The 27,378-nt window shown below is 40.7% G+C and overlaps 1 protein-coding gene across 5 annotated transcripts in view; it reads left to right on the top strand.

The window, feature by feature from the left end:
* The first annotated feature begins 3,097 nt into the window (after positions 1-3,097).
* Positions 3,098-27,378, top strand: part of IRF2 (interferon regulatory factor 2) — a 43,030-nt gene continuing 18,749 nt past the window's right edge. Inside the window, exons 1-2 of one of the 5 annotated variants that reach the window (XM_014054753.2) lie at positions 3,098-3,340; positions 8,293-8,388. The gene's annotated coding sequence lies outside the window, so the exon portion shown is untranslated. Of the gene's footprint in view, positions 3,346-3,547; positions 3,903-8,292; positions 8,389-21,132; positions 21,152-27,378 lie in introns of those variants that run through there. The other 4 variants (XM_087724533.1, XM_087724535.1, XM_014054752.2 and 1 more) reach the window with 4 other exon arrangements.

Raw genomic sequence — 27,378 nt, forward strand, 5'->3', positions numbered from 1 at the left:
CATGCTTCCTTCCACAGATGAGCTTTATGGGGATGCTGACTTCATTTTCCAGCAGGACTTGGCACCTACCCACACTGCCAAAAGCACCAAAGCCTGGTTCAATGACCGTGGGATTCCTGTGTTTGATTGGCCAGCAAACTCACCTGATCTGAACCCCATAGAGAATCTATGGGGCATTGCCAAGAGAAAGATGAGAGACATGAGACCAAACAATGCAGAAGAGCTGAAGGCCGCTATTGAAGCATCCTGGTCTTCCATAACACCTCAGCAGTGCCATAGGCTGATAGCTTCCAGGTCACGCCACATTGAGGCAGTAATTGCTGCAAAAGGGGTCCAAACCAAGTACTGAGTACATATGCGTGCTTATACTTTTCAGAGGTCCGATATTGTCCTATGTACAATCCTTTTTTTATTGCTTACATGTAATATTCTAATTTTCTGAGATTGTGGATTTGGGGTTTTCATGAGCTGTAAGCCATAATCATCACAATTATGACAAATCACGAGTTGAACTATCTTGCTTTGCATGTAATGAGTCTATCTCATATATTAGTTTCACCTTTTAAGTTGCATTATTGAAATAACTGAACTTTTGCACAATATTCTAATTTTTCGAGTTTCACCTGTATATAGGAATATTGAGTATGTTCCCTCATGATCATAAAATGAGACTAAATCTGCCAAGTATTTGTTTTCACTTTTACCGGACATCCCAGAGGAATTTAAATACAGTATGCTGTTAAACGCATTATGTAGCAAGTATAAAATCGAAGAGAAAACATTTACTCAAATGATATAAGCTTTTCCTTCTATTCTATTTCCTTCTATTGCTCCATTTCAATTTAACATCTATAAGTTAGTTAATATGGTGTTATAAAATCAGTAATGTTTGAAGATATGAATGTATTTTAGTTACATACCAAAAATGTTTACTCATAAGGGAATAATTATTAGTGGGGTTGAGAATGGAGAGAGGTTAGCAAAAAAAAACCCTTTCCCTAAATGTTGGAAAGATGGTCTATTCCCATTTTTAAACTTTTTGATTATTGACATGGGTTCTCTTCCAACTTATTGACTACTTCTACAAGGGAAAGACTAATCAAGATTGTTCTATTTGTCAAGGTCTAATGATGTGATTAAAAACTAGATTATTGTTTATATTGGTAGTTTTGATTTATAACTATAATTTTAAGTCATAATGGTTGTAAAATGAGTTGATCACAAGATTTTTTTATTTTTGGGGGGCGTGCAGTTAAGCAATGATGCAGTCATTAAGCAAATCAAAACCTGGTTGCTGAAAAGTTGACATAAATACTGTTTTTCAGTAAAACCATTGTAAAAGTCATATGACTCTGGGATGCTGCATAAATTCGGCCCAGGTGCAGAGCCCCTGAGATTCAGTCATGTGATTACAAGGAAAAGGACCGATTATCAGAATTTTGAATCCAGATTTTAAATAGCCCCCATGTAGGCTGTTGTAGCTTTGGTCACTAGGTGATCAAGTCATAGGTTGAGGACTATCTGTATGTAACACAATGTGCACATGATATTATTTCCTTTACATTATATATTTTTCTTTTTTTAAATACTAAAACAATTAAATAAATGCACAATCCCTATATATTATTAAGATTACTCTTATTGTTAAAAAAATAAATGCAATTACTGAATAGCAAATCCTTAAGGGTTTAGTTATTTGCCTCTCCAGAAGTGGTTACCAGGAATATTGGCCAAACCAATATCCTACATAGCTTGTGGGAATTGGAATATAGCAATTGGAAGACTAGATTTCACCAGGCTATTATTGACTATGATGACAACAAGATGATGCAAACATTGGTCTCACTCATTTTTCCCATAGCAGCACTTTGACACCAGACATCTCACACCTGAGTGTCTAAGGCGGTGCATAGAAATGCCCTGTAAAAATTCTCAATCAAATTGGTGTATACCAAAACTCAATGAGTTTCTCCAAACTGATCAAGGGAAGAGAAAATTGATCAAACAATTTGCAAGAAGTTTTAAGAGATTGTTATTATTATTTTAGCGATGATGGTAGAACTGAGACTGAAAAACTTCCACAGCAGAAATTCCTTACTGGTGTCTTTCTTCAGGATTTAAATAAAGCCAGAGAAGCTGCAGACCTCTGGAGAAATAACTTTGCAATTAAAAGCCAGGATCTTCATGCAAATCCTTCAAGAAGCCCTCTCAATAACAAAAAACCTCTCACTTATTCCACTTTGAATAAGAGCTTTGAAATGCTCTTCTCCTTTGGCAGAAAAATTGAAAGCATTTCTTTTCTTTAGGAGAACTTGTGGGGGGGGGGGACACTAAATTTCTTTGCCAGTCACTAGGTGAGGAAGCCAGGGATCTCCTAGCAAAAAAGCCAGTGGTGAAATTCAATTTTTTTACTACCTGTTCTATGGGCGTGGCTTGGTAGGCGTGGTAAGGGAAGGATAGCGCAAAATCCCAATACTCTGGGGCCAGCCAGAGGTGGCATTTGCCGGTTCTCCGAACTACTCAAAATTTCCGCTACCGGTTCTCCAGAGCCTGTCAGAACCTGCTGAATTTCACCCCTGAAAAAAATCCCAGCCCAATCACACAATCGTGGCACAGGATGGTTTTCTAGGTCTTTCTAGAGCGATACACCAACGAGATCCTTTCTGTCCAACCAAACGCCTAGAGGTGCAGCGCTAGATTCGGGATTCTCCGGCGACCTCCCTCCTCCGTGTAAGGGAAATGCAAGATGCTCCCAGGTCTTTCCCGGCTCCAGAGACAGAGCCTCCCCGCGTTTGGAAGCGAGCTGCCCGATATTTTTGAAAAGGGGGCGGCGGGGCCGAGGTCTTTGGAGCTCTCCGCTTTTCGAAGCCAAGGAACTGAAACTTCTCTTTCGCCCTCGTCCTCGACTTTCCGCCCCCTCCCCGGTGCTGGTGTCGCTGTTGCTGAAGGGAAGTGAAAATGAAATCGGCTTTTCTGAGAAATGATGAAAGCGGCCGAGCCCGCCAATGAGCATCTGCGCCCAACTTCCGCACCTCTTTCACTCCAGCCCCCACCTCCCTTCTGCACAAACAGGCCTCGGAGAGGTGGAGGAGAAAGGGAGGGGGGGAAGAAGGGAAGGGAGGAGGAGGAGGAATTTCCAAGATTGGACTCCTCGCTGCTTCTCGCCTTGTTTTGCTTTCGATCTGGCGTCAGGACTAATCCCCGCCAAATACAGAGGAGGAATAACTTTTAGTTTTGCTCCCGCGATTTATTCCGCCGCCGGTTTTCCTTTCCATTTTGCGTCTCTTGGCAACCGTGACAACCTTGAGGAATTACATAAATACCGGGAAACACATAATTGGTAAGGTAAATCCAGAGCAATCTTCTTCTTCTTTTACCAAAATCCAATGACGGTACACATTTCTTTCATCTGATTTTGCCTTTATGCCTATGCTGGACCCAAATGCAAAGGCCGTGGCGGGTCATATGATTTTAGGCGCAGCTACTGGCAAGAGAAAGCAGGGCTTTTAATTTCACTTTTGGATTTGCAGGGAAGAGAGCCACGGGAAGGACGCCTTTCTCTTTCAGGCTACGAAATCGAGGACGGAGCTGGGGTGGGGACGGCAGGCGCGGCGGCGAAACATGTCAGCGGCAGAAAGCCCAAACCGAGAGTCCCTCTGGCTCTCCTCTCAGCCTCGGCAGGGCGCGGAGAAGCTGAAGGGAAGTGAACTGGGCTTTGGGAGTGCGCAAAAACTCTCGGAATGTCACCGCCGAGACGGTTCTCGACAGGCGGGGATCTCTCCCCCCCCCCCTGCAACTTTCCTTCAACCCCAGCGGAGTCGGGCTCATGGAGTTGCGGCACGGCCGCTGCTTTGCCACCCACTGGCCAGGCGGACAGTCTTTCTGGTAACCGGGAAATCGAGGTGAGCCCGCGAGCCAGCAGCCCTCTCCGTTGCTTTCCCTTCTCGGGCAGGGAAAGGCGTGCGAGTCGGGGGAGACATTGGCCTTCTCGGTCCCCACCCTTGCAGGACTTTGGACCCGTTCATGGCGGGATCGGGCCCTGTTGGGAGGCGCTGCCAAGAGCGCCCCGGGCGGGGAAGATTTTTTCGTTTGATTCCCCTTGATGTATGTGCTGCAAGGGAAAGGAGGGCACGGAAGGGGGGGCATAAGTGGGCATCTTAGGGAAGGGAGCATTTTGCTATCCCCCTCTCCCCGGCAGGCTCCGCATCAACCTTCGCTGCGGGCAACCGAGAGGAAGAGGGCAGCAGCTCCGATCGGGGCAGCCCTGCCGAGGGGAAGGGGGAAGAGACGGTCATTTTCTCCTAACAAGTCATTGGTGCTTTGGAGAAGAACCAGGAGGGGCCGCCGTGTCAGCATAATGCGCCCCCCCTCCCCCCAATATCCCGCGAAGGCGGCTGTTACACAAGCCAGCTGGGTCACTTCCTTTTCTCAGCGGCCGGGTCAAGTCGTGACGTAGAAGCTCGTCTGGCCAATCGGGGAACGGATCGTTGGCGTTAGAACGCCCCGCTTGATACTTTTACCGCTCGCGCGCTGCGTCGGGTTCCAGGAAGCAGGGATGGAGAAGGGCCCAAAGGGAGCCCGACGCCTCCCAGGCGATGATCGGACGATTTTCGAGTGGGGAGTGTGGAAGTCTTCCCGAGCCTGATGCCTCCTAAGTGTCTTAAATTTCAGGCTCCTTCCCCTTTTGAAAAAAATACGGCTGAGAATATGGTAGATGTTAAAGCCTTGTACATCTGGTACCTAGAACACATCTCTATGGAAATTCTCAGTCATCCAGGTCATGGTTGTCCCAAAGGTGCTTTTTTTCCCCAAGAAGCAACTGGACTTTCAGGGGTTTTTTTTGAAGACGTTTCACTTCTCACAGATCAGGTGCATGGACTGTCCTTTTGTGCTTCAGCTCTTTCCGAAAACAGGTCCTTTAGAAATGGCTCTAAAGCAGTGTTTCCCAACCTCGGCAACTTGAAGATGTCTGGACTTCAACTCCAGAGATCTTCAAGTTGCCGAGGTTGGGAAACACTGCTCTAAAGGATTCTGATGGTGGCACTACTAAATCAAACCTTTTTATGCTGATTGAATTGATGTGGGGTATCTTTCACTGTGCTTTAAGTCTTACACATTTGTGAGGGTTTAGCCACTTGTGCGAGACGGTTTGGTCCAGTGGTGTAGGTACCTGGTTAAAAACCAGGAGATTGTGAGTTTTAGTCCTGGTTAGGCATGAAAGAAGGCCTTGCAGGGTTGTTGTTGTGGGGAAAACAGGAGGAGGGAGGTTTATTTGGTATGTTTGCCACCTTGAGTTAGGTACCTCAAAAAGCAAAGCAGGGTTGGGCCTGGTTTGACCAAGAATAGAAGACCACTAGAAAATGCCTGGCTAGATTGGAAAAAGACTCCAAAAGAAGGGAATGACAGATCTTATTGTTCATATAATTTTACATATCTCGAAACACACACAGTATTACCACAATTAATCACTTGGGTGGGTTTGGGCTGCCAATGATGTGAATGGAAGCAGCCTTGGGGATGCCAGTAGCACAATCCATACAAATACTGTTTTCAGTACTATACTTGAAACAAATATTTTTTTTAGAGACTACTGAGTCTTAAAAAATAGGTCATCCTGAGTTTTGCAAGCAGCGATTAAAATCTAGTATTAATATGTTTCCTTACTACACTATACATAAACAGATTAAAAGGCATGGAACATTAAAGTTAATGTTCTGTAATTTTTTAAAAATACAATAAATTTTTCTTATGAATTGATGTGCATAAGAACAAAGCCATATAATTTACCATATTTTTTCTGGTTTCCAAATTGTATTTTGCAATGAGTACCATTGCCTTTTTCTTTGTGGTAGAAAAGGTTATTCAGGAAGATTAGGCTGTTTGGAAGATAAGGAACATTTATGGTTTCAATGTAGAAAATATTCTGGTGTTTTATTGACATCAGTAAGACAACTTATGAAATAACTATAATGAAATGAATACATCTGAAATTTGAAAATTGAAAAGGCGGATTTAATCTGTTTGTTGGAAGAAGACATGTTACTTCTGGCATTATGGCAAGATATGCAGCTTCATTTGTATTTCTTAGATTTCATAAAACATTTTTAAGTTACGTCCTTAGCTTAAGCTCCTTTACTCTTTGAACATAAAGCTTTATGTGCTATACATGGGTATACAAAAATGAAATAGAAGTATAATTTTTAAGCAATTCTAAGCTATGACTTTGTTTATACAGCTCAAATATATTTTTTATATATGTATGTATGTACCTACGTATGTACATATATGTAGACATTATATATAAAATTCATAAAATATATGTATTTTAAATACTGTGTTTGCCCCCAAATAAGACCTACTCTGAAAATAAAACAGCCTGCTTTTAAAACATGTGCTTAATATAAGCCCTACCCCCCAAAATAAGCCCTAGTGAAGGGGGTAGACGTGGCCAGAACAGGAGGCAGAGAGTAAACATTGGTTTCCTGTCCAAGCAGCAGGCAGAGTTGGGGAGGCACACAATCTGGATGTGCTGTGTTGGCTGTGGGAAAACAGAGTTGAGCCAGAGCGGCAACTGGCCAGAGGAAGCTTATATTAGTGCAGTGGCACCGGCAGCAGATGGAGGAAGAGATGCAGGGGGGAATGCAAGCAATATGGACATGATGTAAGAGTCACAGGAAAGCTGAGAGCTGGTGGGCCAGAGTGGGTAGGCAGCCACAGGAGGCTTGCCTTCACGTCTCTTGGCTTGCCTGTGGTCTGTGCAGCACATCCGAATTGCCCGTTTTCCATCCTGTACCTCTACTTCCGTCTACTGCCAGTACTGCTGCATGAAAATGAGTCTCCCGCAGACAGACAGCTACTCCGGCCCACCAACTTGGCTTTTCCGCTGCATGTTTGGCTTTCCTGCCCCCCCCCCCGCACCTCTGCCCCTGTTGCTTGAATAGGAAATCAACTCATTTGCGCTGTGCGAGTTATACAGCTTCATAGTGCGCCAACCAAGGGAACGACTGGCTGAAGCTCCTGCCAGATATCATTGGTCCCCATGTGTGTTTGCTTCCTCTTGTGCGCACATCAGGAGGGCGGGGTGCCCAACCCAGGTGATCAGCCTGAAATCATGTTTCCCCAAAAATAAGCTCTACTGCTTATTTTGGAGCCCCCAAAATATAAGACCGAGTCTTCTATTTTCAGGGAAACACAGGTACAGAATGAATATATATTAGAATACTCTTAGGAAAATCTGTAGCAAAATAGTAGCATTCATGAGAAATATCTACAGTAATGTCATCATGAATCAAAATAGTATCTAATCTCTTGATATAAAACTTTAATTTAGAGGATGTTCTATATAAAAAATAATAATTTCCAAGCTAAATAGTTTATCTTATTGATAAAAGTACAAATAATTAGCTGAACAAATGAGCTATAAGTTACAAGATAGTAAAAAAAATCTTGAAAACAACATCTTCTACTCTTTCTTAATTAATACCAATACCTGGTTTGCTAAAACCAGATCTGCCTTCCTTTCACCTGTTGTGTATTTCTACCCACTGGAGGAAGAAATCTTCTTGCGTTTGATGCTTTTGGGGGGATGTAAATAGAAGTAAAGGTAGCAAAGGGGCGGTTTTCAGTCCACCCTAAAACATCTGTGGGAAACTGATTTTATGGGGAAGTTACATCTCCTACTTTAAGAACAATAGCAATAGCAATAGCAGTTAGACTTATATACCGCTTCGTAGGGCTTTCAGCCCTCTCTAAGCGGTTTACAGAGTCAGCATATTGCCCCCAACAACAATCCGGGTCCTCATTTTACCCACCTCGGAAGGATGGAAGGCTGAGTCAACCTTGAGCCGGTGAGATTTGAACCGCTGAACTGCAGATAGCAGTCAGCTGAAGTGGCCTGCAGTACTGCACCCTAACCACTGCGCCACCTCGGCTCAGAACGTTTCTGATTTACTTTGAGTCAAACATCAATTGGAAATAGTTTGATTTTTTTTACCTGTCTCACTTTAACGATATTAATGGTTTACTTTGAAGTCACATTTAGTTTTTCATTAATGGGGACATGAAGTTCTGGATTTTACAGTTCTACTTGCCATTTGATGTTGTACATACCCCAGGGTATGTCAGCTTTTGGTGGTTTGGAGAGCAAAGCAAATAGAAACAATCAGAAGCCTAGCACAAATGTGTGGACAAGCTTCTTCTCAAGCTTTTAATTAAATGGTTTGCAGCAACAGTCTTTATACTGCATTACGAGAGAAAAGAGAAGCCATAATGGGTTTTTCTTGTGTTTTGAAGACCAAGCATGGAAACAGTGACAAGATTCCATGCCCTATGGATGGAGCAAGACTGGCATCCATAAACTTCGTGATGATTGACAAACTCAGCTAAAATGTGTGAGACTCTTTGCATGCTTTAACAATTGATTAACAAATGTTTATTTTAATGTGATATTTCTTTGTCCATCTGTATAAAATAAGCAATCTTTCTGGAAATGGCTCTTGAAGTCTTTGCAGTGTAAGTAAATTAATCTCTGTGGAGTGGCTAAAATGAAAATTCTATACCTACTAAATGTGGGTGCAGTTATTAAAGGTGCTATTGGTTTGAAAAACTGGGAACTTTGAGGTTATATAAAGTTTGGCATATTGAAAACAATGGCTATTGTTTAAACAAAAAACAAATGCATTCCTATGTGTGGGTGAATCTTCTGAATCAAAGAAGGAAATGGAGTAGAATAAAAGCATATTCACTATTGAGCATGTGAAGAGATTTAATCAACTTGATCCTACTTATAGAGCATCAGGTTTTGTGAAACAGAGTGGAAATTGCTTGTAAATATAGAAACAAACTTGAATTCACAGAATTTTGAATGCCAATGATATTGAATTATAAGCCATTTGGAATATTTTTTATTAATGAGGCATATTTTATATTGGTTCCTACAATTTTAGAAAATATGTACCAGTACTTTCAAAACTGCTCAGTAGTACAGGTACAAGAAGTGCTTTAAGACCATGATCCGGGCAGCAACTGACATAAACGAATGAGTCATTCTCTCCCATTAATGCAAGAACAAAACATCCTGTCAACATATTGTTAATATTCTTTATAGCAAACTATTCACAGCACTGAGAGCCAGTTTGATGGAACAGTTAAGGCATCAGCTAGAAACCAAAAGACTGTGACTTCTAATCCCACCCCAGGTACAAAGCAATTAGGTGGCATTGAGCCAGTCATGCTCTCAGCCCTGAAGTAGCCAATGACAAATCACTTCTGAAAAAACCTTGCCAAAAAAAACTGTTGAACTTATTAGGGCAATCTCCAGTAATCAGACACAATAAAATAACTTTCTAAGCAGTGCCGTTCTACCCTGTTTCCCTGAAAATAAGACCTCCCTGGATAATAAGCCCAATCGGGCTTTTGAACACATGCACTAAAATAAGCTCTCCCCTGAAAATAAGCCCTCCTTATGCAACACAGCAGCAGCCATGAGGTGATCACTTTCGCCGCCTCCTGCACCTCAAAAATAATAAAACCTCCCTGAAAATAAGGCCAAGTGCTTATTTCACAGGTCAAAAGAAAATAAGACCCTGCCTTATTTTCGGGGAAAGATGGTAATTCTGAATGTATTTTTGATACGAATTTTTGATGTGAATGGAATAAATTATAGGACTGTCTCATGCCTTTAAGAGGTGAGAGTTCTGTACAAAATGGAAATAGATAGGCTCGCACCCCTAGAAAAATTTGTAAGCATGTCCCAAACTTGGATTCTGCATGTTTTACCGCCTCTGGTTTGAATAGCAGATCTTGAAGTAATGCTGCAAATCAGCATTGATGAAGGATGGCCTTCCACTTCTTTATCCATTATTTGGAAACTCCCATCTCTAACTGCATGTAGAAAATAGGTCATTTTTCTATCAAATTTAGGCAGTGTATTTCCAGATTGCAGAATGAATATTGGGTATTGCCTGGACTCTTGCCATGAAAAGCATCACCTATTCAATAGATCAGTGTTTCTCAACCTTGTCAACTTGAAGATGTCCAGACTTCAACTCCCAGAATTCCCCAGCCAGCATTCGCTGGCTGGGGAATTCTGGGAGTTGAAGTCCGGACATCTTCAAGTTGACAAGGTTGAGAAACACTGCAATAGATGCACGTGGTGAATCCAGGGCTCCTTGATGCTAACGGTACAGTTTCTTCAGGAGTTACTTCTTTGCCTGAGTTTGGCTTTCTGTCTGGGAAATCTGTTTAAAACTTACTGTCTAAAAGTACTTACAGGATGGATCCATGGTTCATTCCATCTTTCTTGATAGATTGATACCACCACCATCACCCACCCCAAAAAAAGAGTAGCCAGTGATGAAGCATAGTAGGATTGCTCAATCTAATTCTCCATGATCTTTGGCCCTTTGCAGTAGTCCTCATTTAGCAACTGCCTTGTTTAGTGGTTGTTCATGGTTATAACAGTGATGAAAATTTTTATGACCAATCCATGCATTTATGACCTTTGCAGGTCTGTAAAGCAAAGAAAGCTGAATAGCAATACCACTTAGACTTATATGCCGCTTCACAGTGCTTTTATAGCCCTCTCTAAGCGGTTTACGGAGTCAGCCTATTTCCCCTAGCAATCTGGGTCTCATTGGTTCCGACCTCGGAAGGGTGGAAAGCTGAGTCAACCTTGAGCCTGGTGAGATTTGATCTGCCAAACTGCTGGCAGCCAGTGATCAGCAAAGGTAGCATGCAGTACTGCACTCTAACCACTGCACCGCCGCGGCTTATGAATAACATAAGCACAGTTGCAGTTTTAATTAGCATCTGCTTCATTTAATAATCAAAGTGCCGGTTCCAATTGGGGTTGCTAAGCAAGGACTACCTGAATAGAGATCAAATAAAAACAAGCAGAAAGACAGAAGCCTTGAACCATACATTTTATGCCATATAGTGCTTAAAGCTACTAATCCCTTTCTTACTAAGCGCTTGTGCTGGTCTGAAGAGGAGAGTGTGAATTTTGTATTAGCATAATGGTCACCAATACCTCTGTAAGATTAGCTAAATTCTGTTCATCTGAGATTGCCATCAAGACACGTTGGGTTGGAATCTGATCTTATGATCATTCTGTAAATCTCCTTTAAATTCTTTTATTCCAAGTTACTATATTTTACTTCCATTTTTTTCTGTCTTTGGTGGTAAATAAAGCAATATTTGTGGTATGATGTTTTTTATTATTAAATCATTGTCCAATTCTGTGCCATCATTTTGGATGATGAACAAAAATATTCTATTTTCTTCTACAGTTATAGCTGGCACTTCTTGGTAAAAGTTGAAGGATATGAAAAAAATATAGAATAGAATAAACAGTGAATACACAGTGTTTGTAGAGACTTGAAGGACAAAGTCCACTGATTTTATTTGAACGTAGTCAAACGTATATGCATAAGATTGTCCCTTAAGTTCTTAAACTTGAGTTGTTTGGGAAAATCTAATCAGCTGGCCTAACAATTGTGGCTGTGGACCTGTCCCCTTTCCGTTGTACCTCCTCCCAGATCCCATTCCCATCCTGGCAGCCCTCATGTTAGCGAGGTTGGTGTCAAACACTGGCTGGGTTGGGCCAGTGTCTTGGGGTGGAGAACAGGTCACGCAACCGGGTCGGCAGGGTGCCACAGGAGGGGGGTCAAAGAGCCACATGCGGCTCAGGAGCTGTTTGGGAAAATCTAATCAGCTGGCCTAACAATTGTGGCCCCAAAACCTTCCATCTTCCTACATTGTTGCCCAGAATGTAAAATAATGTGTTTTTCAAACTTGGGAATTTTAAGATGTGTGACTTCCATTCCCAGAATTCCTCAGCCAGCCATGACTATATGCTCAAGAGTTTATATTTTTAATAAATATTATAAAGGGAATTGATGATTGATGACTCACAAAAAGGCAAAAGATCTACATGAAGGAGCTGAGTACACTGGTTCCAAATTTTACGAAGCAATACTGTAACTTAAGCTGTCTGAACATAATTTCTGGGAGTGTGAGTCATTAGGTACATCAGAAATTCCCTGTTCAGTTGCAAAAGAGCAGCAACAACAGCAAAAAATCATCAAGTAGGAGAATAGCTGCTTAATCAGGAGGAAGTCCAGTGTACCTTGTCAGGTAAAATTCCCCTTGACATCTTTGTATATTTGTTTATAGAAGGTGTGATTAAGCTCTAAGCTTAGATTGTGTAATAAGTATTAATGGCCTTTTGGCCTTTTGTCTGCTTCAGAGTGGCATTGAGTAATTTTGTTTCCACTCTAATGGTTTACTTTTGAAAAGCAGCAGCAGAACTTTACTTAATACTGTATAGTGGAACAGATACAGGATTTGGGACCTAAAATCAGTTGTCAGTCCTTAACTCAGGCCTAAATATTTTGCGTCCTAATTATTTGAGCTGCTGAAACTGAGCTATTGCTTGGCTGAAACTGAGCAGTAGCTCAGTTCAAACACAATCATTGCTAGCTGTTTTACCTGTTTTACCTTCACATACATGGTTAAATCTTGGTTTGCAGTCCTACTTTGTAGGTTAAATCCTAGCCATGATCTTTCAGTTCATATGCTGATGCAAATGATAGCTTGTGCAAAGGTTGGAAAGGTATAGAATTTCTATAAATTAGAAAAAAACATGCAAGTCTAATTCCTTTAAAAGTTCATTTAGTCTCTTACAAGCACTGTGGTCAGTGATGTTTTGTGGAGTTTTGTTTTGGTGTTTTGATGCCTTCCACGCAGTCATGACTCCTGGTGACTGCCTAGACCCCTGTAGTTTTCTTGGCAAGATTTCCGGACTGATTTGCCATTTCCTACTTCCTAGGGCCGAGAAAGTGTGAGTGGCCAAACTGAGACTGAATCAGGTTTTCCTCAAACCTAATTGTCAACCCTAAAGTAAACTGTGTTTAAACTTTAGTGTTGGCTGCAGAAAAATAAGTAATTCTGGCACTAGGGGTCTATTCATATTTTGTGTCGATTGCTTCAACATGCCCAACCATTTATTGCAGAGAATATTGATATGACTTTGCATTGGCAAGTGGTTTCTGCCCTATACAGTACCAAATATTTATATGCTGAATCACCACACTGGGTTCAAGCCTTTTCCAGTTTCCACAAGTGTTAGATATCATAATATTAAGAAAATAGGTTTTGGCTTATAAATATATGTTCCAACATAAGCAGTAATGGTGTCTGTCTATCAGGCCATCTCAGATGCACTGTTGCTTTGAGGCCATGTTTGGTTGTATGGCTTAGACAGAAGAAACTGTAGATTCTAACTGTATCTTTGATCCACTGGAGTATACTGTATAATCTATGGTGTTGGAATGAGGAAAGAAGCCCATTGCTATCTATAGATGAAGTGCGGACAGCTTGTGTACTTCCCAAAATACTTGGATAACTGTGAACAAGTTTTGAATAGGGACTCACATTTGGGATAGGGAAGCAGTTGTCAGTCATATCACATTGGATAACAAGCTGAGTTGATAAGGCAAGGAGTGTCCCTTTACTATGTGACCATGATTTTATTTAAAAACAATGCTGAAATATTATTGTATAATTGTATTTATCTGTCATTCCAAATAAATAAATAAATAAAGCAAGTCAGAGTTCTTAATTAGTGACTGCTTGGACAATGGGCAAAAGTGATGCTATCCAGAGTAGTTCCATGTTTATTGGTTTGTAAATTGTCATGTATATTTCTCAGTAGGAAGTTCAATAAGTCCTGGCATTGAATCTGCATGCCTGTTATGCAAATTCTGTGAAAGTATAAAGTATATTAAGTATATTCAAATTCTGTGAAAGTATATACCATGATTAAAAGGAGGTTTTATGACACACTGAAGCAGGTGGGCACTTGAGTTCTATAGCATTCTCTTTCTGCAGTACTTGGGAGCCTTTCTTGAGAAGTACGAAGAGCTGCTTATTTTACAATGGCCATTGCAACTATTATTGCTGAACGGAGGTCATTGCCTGGGCCATTATTGAATGGGATCCAATACAGCAGAGAGAAACAAGTCGGTGGGATCTGGGCATATCAAGCAGGTGTAAGAAACTTACATACTTGGGAATTTGAGAGTACTAATCAAAGTATTTGCCAACCACAAAATTACTGTTGTTCATAGCAGAAAAATATTCTCCACTTTGGAATGGGGAAAAAAGAAGTTTAGTATTTAATATTCATTTGTTATTATAAACATGCTCCTTGTCAAGGATGTCCACAGGTTTGCCCATCACTGCTATCCTAAAAAAAATCCTATTCTCTATTTTCTGTTTCTACTGTGCCAATTATTCCTGTGTGTATGTGGCAGATAAAAAAATAAACTTCTATTTCAGTTCTTATGAAGAGCTGAAACTAAGACTATCTTCCATAAAAGGCTCTCACTGCCCAGAGCTTTTTATAAAAAGAGTTCACACCAACAATAGGGACAAAAGCAGTGAGATGTTTTTATAAAACATCTTATCTAAATGTCAGGCAGAGGAGAAATAAATGTATATGTGATTTTTAGGTGGTCCTAATCCAAATTCTCTTGAAAGAAAAACTATCACCTGCATAGTTTGTGAAAGTGGAGGCTTGTGCTCATGCTTTTAAGGCTGTGTCTTAACAAAGAGATACAGATGTTCCTGCTTTAGGAACCACAACTATGACTGGCAATTTGATTGTTAAATGAAGTAGTCATTAAATGAAATTGTGACTGTACTTATGGTCTTACTTCAGTTTTCCTTTGCTGTACCGAGCGGTCATAAATGCAAGGATTGGTTGCAAAATTACTTTTTCATCATTATTGTAACTGGAGGCAGTTGCTAAAGGAAGCAGTTGCTAAAGGAGGACTGCCTGTAGTTTAATATCTATAGAGATTCACAGCTCTGAGACTTGAAGAAGCTTCTTGGATGAGAAGTGAAATGTCTTCAAAGAAAAACAAGAAAGTCCAGTTGCCTCTTTAAAAAGCACATTGGAACTGCCTATAGTTTTCCTCTTATGATACACACACCCAACACTTCTTTGGAGAGTTTTATAATTTGATCTTAAAGCAATTATTATAGAAGATGTATACATAACAGGACCAAAAGTAATCTTAAAATACCTGGAGGTTAATGAATCCTAAATAAAACTGAAACAATGTCAAAATTAACAAAAAAAACTGATGGCAGTTGTCAAACAGTTACTGCTACGGTTTGGTTTAACTTATTTTTTTCCAGCTGCTGATTAGAATCAAAACCAATCTAAGTATAATACCCAGTTCAGTTTCATTTCTTATTTCTTCCGTTCACTGGTTTCAGTTTGTGTTTCTGATTTTGACAAGACACTTGTTTGATGCTTATAATTTGTGTAAACTTTTTTTTCCAAGCTTTTAAAAATTCTTCCAGCAAGAGACTTCCCAATTTGGTCTGACTCAAAGAAAAGTTTCCACTGATTTTATTAATAGTTTACTTTTGAGTCATTGTGCAATCTACAGTGAGTGCTTTTGCTATCCAGCTTCCTGTTGAAAATGTGTGAAAAAGTAGTGATCCTAAAGCAGGAGTATTCTTTTTTTAGACAGGACATGAGTGAGGGGCAGGAGCTGCATGTGAGAAAGGAGGTAGGGATATGGGAAAAAGAGAACCTTGAGATAATTAAATTTTACAGCTCGCAATAGCACTTAAACTTACACACCGCTTCATAGTGCTTTACAACCCTCTCTTAAGTGGTTTACAGAGTCAGCATATTGCTCCCCAACAATTTGGGTTCTCATTTTACCAATCCCAGAAAATGGAATACTGAATGTACCTTAAGCCGGTCAGAATCAAACTCTTCACCGGATCTCGATCTAACCAATTTCATTGTATTTAAGTACAATCACAATATGCTTGATTATACTTATCTGGCGGTTAGTAGAGTTAGCCTGCATTCTAACCACTGCACCATCATGGCTCAGTTGTTACTCTGTATATTAAATGATTATCTCCTTTTGTCATATTGGAAATTAAAATTTGATGTTAAATATTGAAGAATATTTAAGAAACTGCTAAATATTGAAGAAACTTTGAAAATTGCACCAGAAGCTTTGAAGGGCACAACAGGTAAACCTGATGTCTTGAGGTGGTATATGTCCTAGAGAAACACTTTCGCAAAAGAAATAGCAACAAAAACTAGAACTTTTCAGAAGAAGCACTACAGCCCAGTGAGAATGTAACATCTCAGGATGAATGTGAGCAAGTTGCTTTATTCATTGCAACTCTCTCAAACTTCCCCTTTCTTTTGAACAGTTAAATATTGTGAAGAGTGCAGACAATTTAATCATACCACATCGTATACAGAAGCACCATTAGCCTCTTAATGTAAGCCAGATACCCACATATACGTAACCAACATTATTATAGAACCCAGTAGCATCGGACTTCATGTTAGGGCTACACCATCTGCTCTTCCTTTTGGAGCGATATATGTCATCACCCACCAATAATAACTTTTAGGTTTCTATCTAGAACATGATTCAAACTCAATACAAGAAAATAAATAGAAGTATGATATAAAATAGTATTTTTAGAAACTAGTTGAAGAACATTTCAACTGATTATAAATTCAGCCTGCATCAAAGAAAAGTCCTAGGTGATGATTTTCGGTGTAAAATTTATTAGCAAATTTTATTTTAATGCAACAGAAGGCTTGTGTCCACTGGAGGTATTAAATTAGCCCAGCAGAAAGTATTACTGGTAAATACATTTTTATTTTATTCATGTTTGTTTTATATGTACTTGGTCTCCTTAGAATTATCACAGATCTGACACTTGGGCATTCAGTGCTTTTATTTTCCCATACTGAGGAGAAGACATCATGTAACTGTCAGACAAGATCACAAGCCTGTTCCAAGGCTCTGGTGTGTGATTATTTCTTTGTTGCAAGTAGCTGCCGCCCTCTTGGTGCCACAATTTTGCTTATTAAACAGAATTGGATAATGATTCTATTTGAAACTGAACATTCTCTTTTAGGAATATATTTATTGTTCTCCATTACTATCTTACTGTATGTATTATTGTTGGGTTTTACTGCATGGGACTGTTGATGAGGTAGAATTTTCTGCATTGCTGAGTCATTAGAGAAAATGTTTTAGCTTGCAGCTGAGAGATAGGGAAGTCTCTTGAGAGACATATCTTGGTACTGCCTTCTGTTCTGAATTGTAGGTATAGAGATAATCAAGAGAACCATGCATACATACATACATATATAAATGTGTGTATCTTTGTAGGAAGAGCAGGGAGAGCAGACAGCAGGAAATAGGACACATAGGTGCTGGCAACAGGACAAGTGATGTCATGTGCATTAGAACATCAAACAGATATAATTTGCTAGGCTCCTAGCTAATGCCTTTGAATGGATAAAGAATGGATATCCTATGTTCTCTTGTGTTGTGGCTGATTTACACCATTATTTTGTTAACCATTAGTTGCTGGGTAAAGTGATACACCATAGCTTACCAATCATAATGGCTAACGTCACACCACATAGATTATACCAGTCGCTTATGTATTGGTATGCTGTGCAAACAAATTCTGAGATTAGTCTCTATAATAGGTGGTTGTGTTAGCTTTCAAAGAAACGTTTCTTTGAATTGATTGAATTACCTTTTCTCTGTCCATTATCAATTTTCTATTAAGTTGATATTGTGCTTTGTGGAAATGGGTGTGTTTGGTCAGATTTGGATTTCAGGCTTCAATTCTAACTTGTAGAGTTTGGGGGCTAAAGTTTCCATAAAAGGCATCAGCTCAACTTCTGTAAAATGAATATTGAAACAGAAAACCGAAACACAGATAGACTTCCCTTCATCTCAGAGCCAAAAAGAAAAGAAAACTGCTCTTTAAACTCTTTTGTTCTGGGGAGAAAGAGGAAAATAAATTACTCTTCAGGAAAGTGCATATGGGGTTATGGTTTTTCTGCTCTGGGATCTTTTGGTCCAGGCGAGTAAATATCTCCTTCTAAGACTGGGCCACAATTACTGAAGAATGAATTCTGTAGCCACCACTGCTGATTTTCTTCAGAGGCAAGAACTCCATGAACAGTGCATTTTAATGACTGCCCTTAGAGCTGGTTCCAGAAGGCTTGTTTCAGGTGAGGAGACCAACATGAAACAACAACCTTGCCTTATATTGTAATCTCTTTGTTAGTAAGGGAAACTGCAAGTTGACAAATTATAGGGCTGACCTGAATCCTTGTCTAGTTTGCATTTATGCTAATATCTCACACCCTGAATGCAAATGGTGGCAGGGACGCTTAATAAGAGAAGTTATAGCAATCAGCAGAGTCTCATCTTTGACTTTGTGTTTTGTACAGCTGTCACTTGACAAGGTAGCTTAAGCTTCTTCAGTTCAACTTCCCCTCACTTTAGAATGCACTCTATGTTTTACCTGGGTCACAATATCCATTTGGCAGGTGAATGTACTGAAATCCCTAGAGCCCTTTAGATGCATGCAAAATATACTCATTCATATTAGGTAAGGATATTAAGTAAGCTTCAAAAAGTATGATAGCTATAATGGGGTCAGCAGACAAGAAAATACTACCCCCCCAAGTTTCTGTTCCACTATTGCAAGATATGAAATAGGTAACGTCTTATATAGGGCTTTAAAGGGACATTTGACAAATTCCTAGAGGATACCTCCCTTGGGCTACCAATATAATCTTAATGTAATAATACATGTATCTGTTAACCTAAGCTGCGGTTTAAGCCTCCAGATATCCAATGCCACTGTTGAGGTGGTGCAGTTCACCAGCTGTTTGGTGCCAGTTGGTTGTCCTTTGGGAACAAAAGGGTCTAATTAATTGATCAAGCAAGAATGACCCTGCTTATTTGCCCTGAAGACTCGCTTGGCTTTCACATACAATTTGGAGGCAACATTACAAATGCCAGTTAAAGTCAGGATGGGAATCAAAGTTTGAATTAAATACAACTCATGTGGTTGCTCCCCACATATTTAAAAAGTTATTTTCATATGAACACTTATAATATCAGGAATTTGACCCCTCCCCTTTACAGAAAAAGAATATGCTGCCTCTCATTCTTTTGATAAGAGTTCTCCTTCCAGATATTAGAATAAAATAATAGAATTCTTTATTGGCCAAGTGTGATTGGATACCCAAGGCATTTGTCCTAGGTGCATAATTTTTTATAGTTAATTTATTACAATTAAAAACAAAGATTTCACATTATTTCCATGTAATGGGAATACCTGTTAAAAATTATAATGCCCATTGTGGGGATTAATAACTACCTAATGACAAATGCATGGAGACAAGTAGCCATGACAGGATGTGTATGAATCTAGAATATCGAAATATTTCTTTTGGAAATTGATGAATTAGAGCCCTTTTAAAGAAACAGGTGTTGTTGAATATGTATTCATAATTAATAAAGTCCTACATTAAACCCCTGGAGGTCCTGTTCCTTGAATTTCTATGTCCCTCTTCTAGCTGTGCTCCCGAGTTGATTCAGAGTGTTAACTTACATTAACTTGTAATTATTCATCATATTTACATCAAAAAATAAAGGCTTGTTGTTGGTTAATAAGCCAGAATTCTGCTTTATGAATTTGTCTTGTTAACGAGGAATAAGACAATATTTTCCCATTATGTTATACTAGGAAATACTAGGCTTTGGCAAGCAGGATTTCCTTGTGGGTTTGGGAAGTTGTAAGGGACCGCTGCATGACTATAATTTCTTTAATCAGTGTGCAAATAATTGATTACTGGGATTTGTGTATGACAGGATTTTGTTTGTTTGGTAGAAAGAATTTTAACAGAGGAGGCCTTTCTGGGGAAACAGCTTATGCAACAAGTTTTTTATGTACAGAAAGAAGACATTCTAAAGCTGCTGTTGCATAAAAACTGTAAAAGCTTTGGGTCTTTCTTGACACAGTTGCCTTAATACTCTTGTTAGTATATGCATTTGTCAAGGCCCACTTCTCATGTTACAGATGAAATATGTTCCACTTTATAAATGCTTGAAAAGGTAATGGAAAGTATGATTAGAAAGGCCAGTTCAGAATGAAAGCACAGCTGTCCTCTAGTGCAGTCCAAATGCAACATCTGGCTGAGGGGAAAGTAGGGTTTCACAAATTTTTCAAAGAAGGCAGGAGTGGAAGCTATTTTTACTGGTGCCAGTCCAAAGGGACAATCTTATTTTTATGACAAAGTGCTGTCATAAGTTGCAAAGTCGTGTCCAACCCATTGCGACTCCATGGACAACATTCCTCCAGGCCCTTCCTGTCCTCTACCATCCCCTGGAATCTATTTAAACTCACGCCTACAGCTTCAGTGACTCCATCCAGCCACATCATTCTCTGTTGTCCCCTTCTTCTTTCCCCTCAATCTTTCCCAGCATTAGGCTCTTCTCCAGTGAGTCCTTCTTTCTCATTAGGTGACCAAAGTATTTGAGTTTCATCTTCAGGATCTGATCTTCTAAAGAGCAGTCTGAGTTGATCTCCTCTAGGACTGACTGGTTTGATCGCCTTGCAGGCCAAGGGACTCACAGGAGTCTTCTCCAGCACCATAGTTCAAAGGCCTCAATTCTTTGGTGCTCAGCCTTTCTTATGGTCCAACTTTCACAGCCATACATTGCAACTGGAAAAACCATAGCCTTGACTATATGCACTTTTGTTGGCAGGGTGATGTCTCTGCTTTTTAGTATGCTGTCTAGATTCACCATTGCTTTAACAAAGTAGATAATTTATTTCATGTATAGTAAAGCATATGGTGGATCTTTCAACTTTTGCCTTGGCATGGAAGTCACAGGGAACCAGCAAGTACTACACTTTCTTACTCTTGTTTTTTACCCTTAAACCATTCTGCATTTCAGGTCATTGAATTTGCTGATTCCAAACCCAGCTAGCTGGTCCTTCACGTTGCTGCAATTCACAATCCATGGCCTGGGTGGCAACCTCTTCTTCTTCCTTTTCGTCCAAAGCATAGTCATAACAAAGCTCGAAACCCTCATTGTCAGAATTTGCTAATCAACTCGATGTTTTCCTTCTTCCAGCATATCAGTGGCAAATTGTTGATGATGGTAGTATGAGATCATTGGAAATGCTCCAAGGACATAAAGAGGGTTTCTCCCACTTGTGACAACTTTGTTTATGACATTGTCTCAAGTAATTCTTCCGACCTGAAGAGAAGGTATTGAGATGCTCTGCTTAACTTATGTAACTACACTTTTCTCAAGTAGTTTTCAGGGTATGGAAAGGGATGAGAGAACCATTTATTTATGTATTTACGTATCTTAAATAACTTATATATCTACTTGTATTGTAAGAACAAACTTGGGTGGCACTCAAAAAATGTATCAATTGCCTTGAATAGCTTGAGTCATTTGAACCATTTTGCCTGTTTCTGTCTGAGCCCAGAGACAGCCCAATCCTTTATTTGCTTACACCTGACAGAATCTTGCCAAACTAAAGCTATAAGATACTAGATATATCCTGAGAAATTCTAGAAAGTGGTTATCCTGAACCTCTTTCCTCTTTCCTTATCCAGTTCGGGACTGTGCAATCTGGGTCTTTTTCTGGGAAAGCTCTGATTTAGCTATATGTATATATGAACTTAGTAGCATAGGTTGTAGGCTTATCTTCTCAGAGATTATACCAGTATATAAGGAACAAAAAGGGAAGGGCCAGTGTGTAGCAGAGTTTAATGTGTGGCTAAAGGAGTGGTGTAAAAGGGAAGGCTTTGGTTTTATTAGTCATGATACCTGCAGCTGGTCCAATGAAAAACTATACAAAAGAGATGGTTTGCACCCATCCAACAAAGGGACTGAGCATTAAATTCACAGATTTTCTGGATAAACATTTAAACTGAACAGCAGGGACAGATAATTAATTGATACAGAACATTTCTGTCCCCAGCAATCTAAAATTCATAGGGTTATCAGTGCATGTAACAGATGTTTGTGCGGGTAAGATGATCAGTCCTCCTGTCAAGCAAAACCAGGCATTTAATAGTGAGTGCCATACCATGTGCACAAATCATACAAGTGGCAAGAAAATAGGGGCAGTCAGGCATAACACAAGTTATGTAGGCAGTAAACACAGAGTCAGTCAAAATGGACTCAAATATCTATCCAATGCACAGAGTATGAGGAATAAAAAGGGTGAATTAGAAATTAAGTAAATGAGAAATTAAGTAACAATATCATATTGTTGATATTGTTGCCATTACAGAAACTTGGTGGGATGAAACCCACAATTGGAACATATAGCTAGAAGGATTTAAATTATTTAAAAGAAATAGACCAAATAAAAGAGGAGGTAGAGTTGCACTACATCTTTACAGAAATAGAGCACAAAAATGATGAGAGCTATCTTGAATGCATTTGGGTCAATATTAAGGGGGGGGGGAATGACATTGTCATAGGTCTCTACTACAGGCCACCCAACCAAGCAGAGGAAGTAGATGAACTTTTTGCTAGTGAGCTAACTAAGGTATGTAGGAAGCACACCACAATAGTAATTGGGGATTTTAACTACCCTGACATCAACTGGGAAACAAACTCTGCACCAATAGGTACCTAGCAGACAACTTTGTTTCCCAAAAGGTAGAGAAGGGAACAAGGGGATCGGCCATATTGGACTTAATTCTCACTAACAGAGAGGAAATGATAGAAGGTGTTGAAGACATAGGAATCCTGGGGCAAACGATCATGCAATACTGGAATTCAACATTATGCAAACACAAGTAGTAGAACAAAGTCAAACTAGAGTATTGGACTTTAAGAGAGCTAAATTCAATAAACTTAGAGAGAGCTTGGGAAGGATTCCATGGATGAGAATCCTCAAGGGAAAAACAACTCAAGAAGCTTGGGAAATTTTGAAAAATGAGGTTATAAAAGCCCCGTCTACCACAATACCAATGAAGAAGAAAAATAACAGTTCCCAAAAGAAACCAGTATGGCTGCATAAAGAACTCTCTGACAAACTGAAAGACAAAACGGATAAATATAAAAAGTGGAAAGAGGGGGACATAACTAAGGCAGAATATCAGCAAATAGCCCGAGCCTGTAAAGATGAGGTGAGGAAAGCTAAGGCTCAGTGAAGAGAGGCTTGCCACAAAAGTAAAAAATAACAAAAAAAAAACCTTCTTCCAACATGTTAAAAACAAGAAAAAAGTTAAAGAAACAGTTGGCCCATTGCTGGGAGAAAATGGCAAGAAGGTGACAAGCAACAGGGAGAAAGCAGATGTCAGTCTCTGCTTCGCTTGCTTGTTTTTGGCTGCCATGGAAATGGGAAGGGGGGCATGGTATTTGGGATTGGAATATATGGTACAGGAGTGATGGTCAAAAAGGGAGTTTTGTTCTCACCATCTTCTGTGCATGCTGATGGCCAATGTTTGGACCTGGTCAAGACCAACTGTCCTGCATACCAATCTGATGGTGGTTCTTGGAGATGCAACCCACATGACATCTAAGGAAGTTGCAGATTGGGCAATGGGGTGGGGGGTTGTTGAAGGGAGGGGGCTGGGCAAATGTTTGATATGTATGATTTCATGCTTTTCTGACTCAGATCTTGCTTTACTTCGCTGCTATCTATTCATAACTAGTAAAAGTACTTTTAATTCCATAAACGATGGAGTTGGGAGGTTTCTTTCTTGGTTACTGAAGGAGGCACGCATGACAGCAGAACTATTTAACTCATTTTTTGCATCTGTCTTTACACAAAGGGGAAAAAAAACAGTCCAATTTAGATTTATTCAACTTGTATGCCGCCCTATTCCCGAGGAACTCAGGGCGGCTAACAAACCAAAGGGAAGGGGAATACAAACAGAACAGAAGACACACAAAATTAAAAACAAAACAACAGTCACAACAGTTTAAGTGGGGCCGGGAACTCGTCAGCCCCAGGCCTGCCAGAACAGCCAGGTCTTAGTGGCTTTGCGGAAAGCCAGAAGGGTGGTGAGGGTCTGGATCTCCACGGGGAGATCGTTCCAGAGGGCCGGAGCAGCCACAGAGAAGGCCCTCCCCCGAGGGGTCGACAGTCGACATTGGCTAGCGGATGGTATTCGGAGGAGGCCTAATCTGTGGGATCTAATTGGTTGTAGGGAGGTGATTGGCAGGAGGTGGTCTCTCAAGTACCCAGGTCCAATACCATGTAGGGCTTTAAAAGTAACGACTAGCACCTTGAAGCGTATCTGGAGACCAACAGGTAGCCAGTGCAGCTCGCGGAGGATAGGTGTGACATGGGTGTACCGGGGTACACCCATAATTGCTCGCGCGGCTGCATTCTGGACAAGCTGAAGTCTCCGAATGCTCTTCAGGGGCTGCCCCATGTAGAGCGCGTTACAGTAGTCCAGTCTTGAGGTCACAAGGGCGTGAGTGACTGTTCTGCCCTCCCAGTTCAGGTAGGGTCGCAATTGGTGCACCAGGCGAACCTGGGCAAATGCCCCCCTGGTCACAGCCGACAAATGGTGTTCAAAAGTCAGCTGTGGGTCCAGGAGGACTCCCAAATTTATCAAAAACAGCACCATAAAAATCAGATTAGGAACTCAAGTTGAAATAGGGAAGAAAATGTTAAGTGAGTCTACCCTAGACGAGTTCAAATCACCAGGATCGGATGGATTACACCCTAGGGTTCTGAAGGAACTGGTAGATGAGATCTCAGAACTACTGAACTATATCTTTCAGAGATCCTGGAGCACCGGGAAACTGCCAGAGGACTGGAAAAGCGCTGTTGTGGTTCCCATCTTCAAAAGAGGGAAAAAAATAGATCCAGGAAACTATAGACCTATCAGCCTGACCTCGATAGCAGGAAAGATTCTGGAAAAGATAATCAAGCAATGAATTAGTAAACACCTAGAAGTAAACCAAGGAATAGCCAAAAGCCAACATGGGTTTGTCAAAAATAGATCATGCCAGACTAATCTTATTGCGTTCTTTGACAAAGTGACAAAATTAGTGGACCTGCTGTTGATATAATTTACTTGGACTTCAGCAAGGCATTTGATAAAGTAGACCATAACCTACTACAAGACAAAGTAGAAAAATGTGGGTTAGACAGCATCACCACCATTCGTAACTGGCTGACCAACCTCACTCAATGTGTAGTCCTCAATGGAACTGCATTTACATGGAGGGAGGTATGCAGTGGAGTACCTCAAGGTTCTGTTTTAGGCCCAGTACTCTTCAACATCTTCATCAATGATCTGGATGAGGGGATAAATGGGGAACTCATCAAATTTGCAGATGACCAAGATGGCAGGAATATCCAACATTCCAGAAGATAGGCTTAAGATACAGAAGGATCTTTACAAACTTGAACATTGGGCACTATCTTAGAAAATGAAATTCAATGGTGAAAAAAGTAAGGTTCTACATTTAGGCAAGAAAAAGAAAATGCACAGGTACAGTATATGTGGCACCTTGCTCAATAGTAGTAACTGTGAGAAGGATCTTTGAATCCTAGTGGAAAACCATTTAAATATGAGCCAGCAGTGTGCAGCAGCTGCCAAAAAAGCCAATACAGTTCTAGGCTGCATAAACACAGGGATAGAATCAAGATCACATGAAGTGTTAATACTACTTTATAATGCCTTGGTAAGGCCACACTAGGAATACTGCATTCAGTTTTGGTCGCCACGATGTAGAAAAGATTTGGGGACTCTAGAAAGACTGCAGAGAAGAGCAACAAAGATGATTAGGGGACTGGAGGCTAAAACATGAGGAACAGTTGCAGGAACTGGGTATGTCTAATTTAATGAAAAGAAGGACTAAGGGAGACATGATAGCAGTGTTCCAATATCTCAGGGGTTGCCACAAAGAAGAGGGAGTCAAACTATTCTCCAAAGCACCTAAGGGCAGAACAAGAAGCAATGGGTGGAAACTAATAAAGGAGAGAAGCAACTTAGAACTGAGGAGAAATTTCCTGACAGTTAGAAAAATTAATCAGTGCAACAGCTTGCCTCCAGAAGTTGTGAATGCCCCAACACTGGAAGTCTTTAAGAAGATGTTGGATAGCCATATGTCTGAAATGGTGTAGGGTAGCGATGATGACCTTTTTTGGCTCACGGGCCATCAGTGGGGGGAGAGCAGGGGGGGTCGTGTGTGGGCGTATCGCACCCATAATGCAATGCGCGCACTACAGGTGCTCCCCTCATTTTTTGCATGCTTTTTTCACCCTCCCCAGTCTCCAGAGGCTTTATAGGAGCCTGGGGCGGGCGAAAACAGCCTTCCCCGCCCCCCGGAAGCCCTCCGGAGGCTTCAGGGACCTTCAGGAGGCTTCCCTGAAGCCTCCGGAGCACTTTAAATGACCCTCCAAAAAAAAACGGAGGTCTGTTCCCTTTTGCGCTCTGGAGGCTTCAGGGAAGCTCATGAAGCCTCCGGAGGGCCTCCGGGGGGAGGGGGCGAGGGAGGCTCTTTTCACCCTCCCCAAGCTCCTATAAAGCCTCTGGAGTCGGGAAGGTGAAAAATGGATTTAAAAAAGGGTGAACTCAGCAGGGCAGCACGCAGGGCAGCGCCTCGCATGCCCTAACAATTGGGTCTGAGTGGTGGCACACGTGCCATAGGTTTGCCATCCCAGGTATAGGGTTTCCTGCCTAGGCAGGGGGTTGGACTAGAAGACCTCCAAGGTCCCTTCCAACTCTGCTATTGTATTACATACATACATACATACATACATACATCAACAAAACTACAAGGAAGGCTGGCTAACTTGAGTGCATGGAGAACAGGAAGCTTTGGCCTTGCACGCCTCTATTTTCTAGATATTGCGGCAGAAAGATTAGAAACTTTGCTTTTGTTTTAATTTAGCAAGGCTTCCTCCAAAGTGATTATTCTGGTTAGTTTAAACTGCAGTTTACTAATAAGCCAAGTTATAAATCACCGCCAGATCCTAATCTTGTAGCAATCATCATAGTTTAAATGAAACATAGCCTCCTATAGAAAGTTCAGCTAGTTTACAAGCAGAAGTAACTTCCTAATTGATTTCTAAGGAGATTCTTAGTCATGTGAATCATGGGTTGTCCCAAACGTGCTTTTTCAAGAGGCAACTGGACTTCCTTTGTTTTTCCTTGAAGATGTTTCATTTCTCATCCAAGAGGTTTCTTCAGTTCTGAACTGAAGAAGCTTCTTGGATGAGAAGAGAAACACCTTCAAAAACAAAACAAAGAAAGTCCAGTTCTCTCTTGTAAAGCACCTTTAGGAAATTTCTAATTGATTCTTCAGGCCCACTCTAAAGGAGGGGAAATTAATACTTTAGCACTGCATGTGAAACAGTTAGTTGTGCCTTCCTGAAAATAGCCGCCCCCAAACACATGTAGTAAGGCATATAGTACTCCAGAAGTTGTTAAACTACCTCTTTATCCCTGGAATTGGATATGCTGGCTAGGGCTGAAAGGAAGTGTAATTTGACAGCCTGTGA

Source organism: Thamnophis sirtalis, unplaced genomic scaffold (genome assembly GCF_051295495.1).
Source record: "Thamnophis sirtalis isolate CommonGarterSnake01/CBP01778 unplaced genomic scaffold, rThaSir2_p1.2 scaffold_10, whole genome shotgun sequence".
Taxonomy (NCBI): Eukaryota; Metazoa; Chordata; class Lepidosauria; order Squamata; family Natricidae; genus Thamnophis; species Thamnophis sirtalis.